Source organism: Arachis hypogaea, chromosome 3 (assembly GCF_003086295.3).
Source record: "Arachis hypogaea cultivar Tifrunner chromosome 3, arahy.Tifrunner.gnm2.J5K5, whole genome shotgun sequence".
Taxonomy (NCBI): Eukaryota; Viridiplantae; Streptophyta; class Magnoliopsida; order Fabales; family Fabaceae; genus Arachis; species Arachis hypogaea.
This window is the reverse complement of record NC_092038.1, coordinates 61,932,054-61,939,871: the sequence shown is the minus strand read 5'-3', so window position 1 is coordinate 61,939,871 and position 7,818 is coordinate 61,932,054. Positions and strand designations below refer to the sequence as shown.

The 7,818-nt window shown below is 38.3% G+C and overlaps 1 non-coding gene across 1 annotated transcript; it reads left to right on the top strand.

Moving 5' to 3' along the window:
- The first annotated feature begins 3,653 nt into the window (after positions 1 to 3,653).
- Positions 3,654 to 3,757, top strand: LOC112792874 (small nucleolar RNA R71). Its single transcript, XR_003197595.1, has one exon. It is a non-coding gene; the product is annotated as a small nucleolar RNA R71 (small nucleolar RNA).
- The last annotated feature ends 4,061 nt before the right edge of the window (positions 3,758 to 7,818 follow it).

Sequence of the window (7,818 nt, the reverse complement as noted above, 5' to 3'; positions counted from 1 at the left end):
GGATGTAGCCATTGACAACGGTGATGCCCTACATACAGCTTGCCATGGAAAAGAGTAAGAAGGATTGGATGAATGTAATAAGAAAGTAGAGATTCGAGAGGAGCACAGCATCTCCATATGCCTATCTGAAATTCCCACCATGGAATTATATGAGTAACTATTTATTATTTTATTTTCTGTTTATTATTTATTTTCGAACTTATCATAAACCATTTAATCTGCCTAACTGAGATTTACAAGGTGACCATAGCTTGCTTCATACCAACAATCTCTGTGGGATCGACCCTTACTCACGTAAGGTATTACTTGGATGACCCAGTACACTTGCTGGTTAAGTTGAACGGAGTTGTGATCACACGTGCCATTACCAGGGATTATTAAGATCCCAATTCATCATACCATGATCTCTTTGGGGTATTTTTGATAGAGCCAATATTTAAATTTCATACAAATACAAAGAGAACAACTTTGAGGATCACAATTTCGTCCACCAGTGCTCATGATGTTCCACCCTTAATTGTTCCACATTGTAGCTCAAATCTTCTAAGGAAGTGTTGAGTTGTTCCCAATAGTTGTTGGGAGGAAAGTGCATCCCTTGAGGCATCTCAGGGATTTCTTGATGATGAGCTTCCTCATGCATCTCTTGAGATCCGTGGAGGGTCTTTCTTGCTTGCTCCATCCTCTTCTTGGTGATGGGCTTATCCTCCTCAATGGAGATGTCTCCTTCTATGATAACTCCAGCTGAGTAACATAGATGGCAAATAAGGTGAGAAAAAGCTAGCCTTGCCATGGTGGAGGGCTTTTCGGCTATTTTGTAGATTTTATTGGAGATGACTTCATGAACTTCTACTTCCTCTCCAATCATGATGCTATGAATCATGATGGCCTGATCCACAGTAACTTCAGATCGGTTGCTAGTGGGAATGATGGAGCGTTGAATGAACTCCAACCATCCTCTAGCCACAGGCTTGAGGTCCAGTCTTTTTAGTTGAACTGGCTTGCCTTTGGAGTCTCTTTTCCATTGAGCTCCTTCCACACATATGTCCATTAGGACTTGGTCCAACCTTTGATTAAAGTTGATCCTTCTAGTGTAGGGGCGTACATCTCCTTGCATCATGGGCAAGTGGAACGCCAACCTCACATTCTCCGGACTAAAATCTAAGTATTTCCCCCGAACCATTATGAGATAATTCTTTGGACTCGGGTTCATACTTTGATCATGGTTCCTAGTGATCCATGCATTGGCATAGAACTCTTGAACCATTAAGATTCCGACTTGTTGCATGGGGTTGGTTAGGACTTCCCAACCTCTCCTTCGGATCTCATGTCGGATCTCCGGATACTCATTTTTCTTGAGCTTGAAAGGGACCTCAGGGATCACCTTCTTCTTTGCCACAACATCATAGAAATGGTCTTGATGGCTTTTGGAGATGAATCTTTCCATCTCCCATGACTCGGAGGTGGAAGCTTTTGTCTTCCCTTTTCCTTTTCTAGAGGATTCTCCGGCCTTAGGTGCTTGTTACTGGCGTTGAACGTTCTGGGCATTCAACGCCCATGTGTAGCATGTTTTTGGCGTTGAACGCCAGTTCCATGCTTGTTACTGGCGTTCAGCGCCAGCTTTTCTCAAGGCATATTCCTGGCGTTCAAACGCTAGAATATTGCTTGTTTCTGGCGTTCAGCGCCAGATTCATGCTCTGTTCTGGCGTTGAACGCCAGCCAGATGCTCCTTACTGGCGTTGAACGCCAGTCTGTCCTTCCTCTAGGGTGTGATTTTTCTTCTACTGTTTTTGATTTTGTTTTTAATTTTTATATTTTTTTTTCGTGACTCCACATGATCATGTACCTAATAAAACACAAAATAACAATAAAATAAAATAAAAATTAGATAAATAAAATTGGGTTGCCTCCCAACAAGCGCTCTTTTAATGTCATTAGCTTGACAGTGGGCTCTCATGGAGCCTCACAGGTGATCAGGTCAATATTGTATAGTCCCAACACCAAACTTAGAGTTTGGATATGGGGTCTTAACACCAAACTTAGTGTTTGGTTGTGGCCTCCCAACACCAAACTTAGAGTTTGACTGTGGGGGCTCTTCTTGACTCTGAACTGAGAGAAGCTCTTTGTGCTCACTCTCTTTTGTCACAGAGGGATGGCCATGTGCCTTAAACACCAGGTAGTCCCCATTCAATTGAAGGACTAATTCACCTCTGTTGACATCTATCACAGCTCCTGCTGTAGCTAGGAAAGGTCTTCCAAGGATGATGCATTCATCCTCTTCCTTCCCAGTGTCTAATATTATGAAATCAGCAGGGATGTAAAGGCCCTCAACCTTTACTAACACGTCCTCTACGACTCCATAAGCTTGTCTTAATGACTTGTCTGCCAATTGTAATGAGAACAAGGCAGGTTGTACCTCAATGATCCCCAGCTTCTCCATTACAGAGAATGGCATAAGATTTATCCCTGATCCCAGATCACATAGAGCTTTTTCAAAGGTCATGGTGCCTATGGTACAAGGTATTAAGAACTTGCCAGGATCTTGTCTCTTTTGAGGTAAAATTTTCTGAATCCAGGTGTCTAGTTCACCAATGAGCAAGGGAGGTTCACTTTCCCAAGTCTCATTACCAAACAACTTGGCATTCAGCTTCATGATAGCTCCTAAATATTGAGCAACTTGCTCTCCAGTCACATCTTCATCCTCTTTAGAGGAAGAATAGTCTTCAGAGCTCATGAATGGCAGAAGAAGATTTAATGAAATCTCTATGGTCTCTATATGAGCCTCAGATTCCATTGGATCCTTAATAGGAAACTCCTTCTTGCTTGAGAGACGTCCCAGGAGGTCTTCCTCACTAGGATTTTCGTCCTTCTCCTCCCTTGTGCATTCGGCCATATTGATCACATCAATGGCCTTGCACTTTCCTTTTGGATTCTCTTCTGTATTGCTTGGGAGAATACTGGGAGGAGTTTCAATGACTTTCTTACTCAGCTGGCCCACTTGTGCCTCCAGATTTCTGATGGAGGATCTTGTTTCACTCATGAAACTGAAAGTGGCTTTTGACAGATCAGAAACTAGATTGGCTAAATTAGAAGTGTTTTGTTCAGAATTCTCTGTCTATTGCTGAGAAGATGATGGAAAAGGCTTGCTATTGCTCAGCCTATTGCATCCACCATTGTTAAAGCCTTGTTGAGGCTTTTGTTGATCCTTCCATAAGAAATTTGGATGATTTCTCCATGATGAATTATAGGTGTTTCCATAAGGTTCACCCATGTAATTTACCTCTGCTATTGCAGGGTTCTCAGGATCATAAGCTTCTTCAGAAGCTGCCTCTTTAGTACTGTTGGATGCATTCTGCCATCCATTCAGACTTTGAGAAATCATGTTAGCTTGCTGAGTCAACACTTTGTTCTGAGCCAATATGGCATTCAGAGCATCAATTTCAAGAACTCCCTTCCTCTGAGGCGTCCCATTACTCACAGAATTCCTCTCAGAAGTGTATATGAACTGGTTATTTGCAACCATGTCAATAAGTTCTTGAGCTTCTGCAGGTGTTTTCTTTAGGTGAATAGATCCACCTGCAGAATGGTCCAGTGACATTTTCGAAAATTCAGATAGACCATAATAGAATATATCTAATATGGTCCATTCTGAAAACATGTCAGATGGACACCTTTTGGTCAACTGCTTGTATCTTTCCCAAGCTTCATAGAGGGATTCACCATCTTTTTGTTTGAAGGTCTGAACATCCACTCTAAGCTTGCTCAGCTTTTGAGGAGGAAAGAATTTATCCAAGAAGGCCGTGACCAGCTTCTCCCAGGAGTCCAGGCTATCCTTAGGTTGTGAATCCAACCATATTCTAGCTCTGTCTCTTACAGCAAAAGGGAAAAGCACGAGCCTGTAGACTTCAGGATCTACTCCATTCGTCTTAACAGTCTCACAGATCTGCAAGGACTCAGTTAAAAACTGATAAGGATCTTCAGATGGAAGTCCATAGAACTTGCAATTTTGTTGCATTAAGGCAACTAGCTGAGGTTTCAGCTCAAAATTATTGGCTCCAATGGTAGGAATGGAGATGCTTCTTCCATCAAATTTGGACGTTGGTTTTGTGAAGTCACCAAGCATTCTCCTTGCATTATTGTTGTTGGGTTTGGCTGCCATCTCCTTCTCTTGTTCTAATATTTCTGAAAGGTTACCTTTAGATTGTTGTAATTTAGCTTCTCTTAGTTTTCTCTTCAGAGTCCTTTCAGGTTCAGGATCAATTTCAACAAGAGTGCCTTTTTCCTTATTCCTGCTCATATGAAAGAGAAGAAAACAAGAAAAGAAGAGGAATCCTCTATGTCACGGTATAGAGATTCCTTTATGTTAGTAGAAGAAGAAAGGGGGGAAGAGTGAAAAAGAATGGGTTCGGATTTTTAGATGAAGAGAGGTGAAGAGAAGTGTTAGTAATTAAATAATTAAATAGAAGAAGAAAAGAGAGGGAGAATTTCGAAAATAATTTTGAAAAAGGGGTTAGTAATTTCGAAAATTAAAGATAAGATATGATTAAAATTAAAATTTAAAATAATTAAAGAGAATTTTTGAAAAAGAGAGAGGTATTTTCGAAAATTAGAGAGGAAAAAGTAGTTAGGTGGTTTTGAAAAAGATAAGAAACAAACACAAAGTCAAAGAGTTAGTTGAAAAAGATATTAAAATCAAATTTGAAAAGATAAGAAGATAAGTTAGATAAGATATTTTAAATCAAATTTTGAAAAAGATAAGATAAAAAGATAAGAAGATAAGATAAAAAGATAAAATTTTTAAGAAAAAGATATTTTGAAAAGGATTTAATTTTTAAATTTAAAATTAATTACTTAACTAACAAGAAACTAAAAGATAAGATTCTAGAATTTAAAGATTGAACCTTTCTTAACAAGAAAGTAACAAACTTCAAATTTTTGAATCAATCACATTAATTGTTAGCATAATTTTGAAAATATGATATAAAGATAAGAAAAAGATTTTGAAAACAAATTGAAAAAGAATTTTTTGAATTTTTCGAAAAAGAGGAAAAATTGGAAAAGATATGATTTTTGAAAAAGATTTTGAAAAGATAAGATTTTTAAATTTTTGAAAATTTGACTTGACTTGTAAGAAACAACTAATTTTGAAAATTTTTGACTAAGTCAACTCAAATTTTCGAAAATTATGAGAAAAACAAGGAAAAGATATTTTTTTGATTTTTGAAATTTTAATTATGAGAGAGAAAAATAATTAAAATTAAAACGTCATAATTGTGTTTTTCTCTTTTCTTTTTGGATCAAAACAAGGAATGCATGCAAGAACACTATGAATGTCAAGATGAACACCAAGAACACTTTGAAGATCATGATGAACATCAAGAACATATTTTTGAAAAATTTTTGATGCAAAGAAGACATGCAAGACACCAAACTTAGAAATCTTTAATGCATGGACTCTAACAAACGAAAAATGCATATGAAAAACAACAAACAACACAAAACAAGAAAACATGAAGATCAAACAAGAAGACTTGTCAAGAACAACTTGAAGATCATGAAGAACACTATGAATGCATGGAATTTTCGAAAATAATGCATAAATTTTAAAAACATGCAATTGACACCAAACTTAAAAATTGACTCAAGACTCAAACAAGAAACACAAAATATTTTTTATTTTTATGATTTTATGATTTTTTTGTATTTTTATTATATTTTTTGAAAATAAAGTTTGGAAAAACGAAAAAGAAAAGAAAAATTTTGAAAAAGATTTTTGAAAAATTTTTGAAAAGAAAATTACCTAATCTGAGCAAAAAGATGAACTGTCAGTTGTTCAGAATCGAACAACCCCCGGCAACGGCGCCAAAAACTTGGCGGACGAAATTGTGATTCATATGTTATTTCATTTTGTAAAATTCATTGCTTTTTCTTTCCCTGGCAATGGCGCCAAAAACATGATGCCAATACCGTGGTTTACAACTATGTGTGGTCACAACTCCGTTCAACTTAACCAGCAAGTGTACTGGGTCATCCAAGTAATACCTTACGTGAGTAAGGGTCGATCCCACAGAGATTGTTGGTATGAAGCAAGCTATGGTCACCTTGTAAATCTCAGTTAGGCAGATTAAATGGTTTATGATAAGTTCGAAAATTAATAATAAACAGAAAATAAAATAGGATAGAAATACTTATGCAGATCAATAGTGGGAATTTCAGATAGGCGTATGGAGATGCTGTGCTCCTCTTGAATCTCTACTTTCATACTACATTCATCCAATTCTTCTTACTCCTTTCCATGGCAAGCTGTATGTAGGGCATCACCGTTGTCAATGGCTACATCCCATCCTCTCTGTGAAAATGGTCCTATGCTCTATCACAGCACGGCTAATCATCTGTCGGTTCTCAATCAGGTTGGAATAGAAACCCTTGATTCTTTTGCGTCTGTCACTAACGCCCAGCCTTCAGGAGTTTGAAGCTCGTCACAGTCATTCAATCCTAGAATCCTACTCGGAATACCACAGACAAGGTTAGACTTTCTGGATTCCCATGAATGCCGCCATCTATCTAGCTTATACCACGAAGATTCTGTTGGGGAATCTAAGAGATATGCGCCCGGCCTAAGGTAGAACGGAAGTGGTTGTCAGTCACGCGCATTCATAGGTGAGAATGATGATGAGTGTCACGGATCATCACATTCATCAAGTTGAAGTGCAACGAATATCTTAGAATAGGAATAAAGAGAATTGAATAGAAAGTAATAGTAATTGTATTGAAACTTGAGGTACAACAGAGTTCCACACCCTTAATCTATGGTGTGTAGAAACTCCACCGTTGAAAATACATAAGTGAGAGGTCCAGGCATGGCCGAATGCCCAGCCCCCATGATATGAGAACTAATCGTCCCAAGATGTCTAATACACTAGTAAAAAGTTCTATTTATAATAAACTAGCTACTAGGGTTTACAAGAGTAAGTAATTGATGCATAAATCTACTTCCGGGGCCCACTTGGTGTGTGTTTGGACTGAGCTTGATCTATCCACGAGCTAAGGCTTCCTTTGGAGTTGAATGCCGAGTTATAGCGTGTTTCTGGCGTTCAACTCCGGGTCGTGATGTGTTTCTGGCGTTTGACTCCAGACAGCAGCATGTACTTGGCATTGAGCGCCACTTTACATCATCAATTCCCGAATAAAGTATGGACTATTATATATTTCTGGAAAGCTCTGGATGTCTACTTTCCAACGCCGTTAAGATCTCGCCATTTGGAGTTCTGTAGCTCTAGGAAATATATTTTGAGTGCAGGAAGGTCAGATTCCAACAGCATTAGCAGTCCTTTTGTCAGCCTTTTTCAGAGTTTTGCTCAAGTCCCTCAATTTCAGCCAGAAATTTCCTAAAATTACAGAAAAACATGCAAACTCATAGTAAAGTCCAAAAATGTGAATTTAACATAAAAACTAATGAAAACATCCCTAAAAGTAGCTTGAACTTACTAAAAACTACCTAAAAACAATGCCAAAAAGCGTATAAATTATCCGCTCATCAACCAACTTCCGGTTCCTCAAGCTCAACCTTCAATCAACACAAATTCCTCTCTGCATTCAACCAAAACCAATTCTATGGTTGGTGAGTGAGAGGGAGATCATCCCAGAGGTTGGTTTCCAACTAGGAAGGAATGAGCATCATGAGATCAACATTGAGATTAACAATAGGGGTTGGGCACTCTTCTGCAACCCACCAAGGAAAGTGGTAGAAGGCGTGGTAAGGGAATTTTATGCCAACGCTGTGGCACAACCAGGGCAAGCTTATAGGTACATTAGCTATGT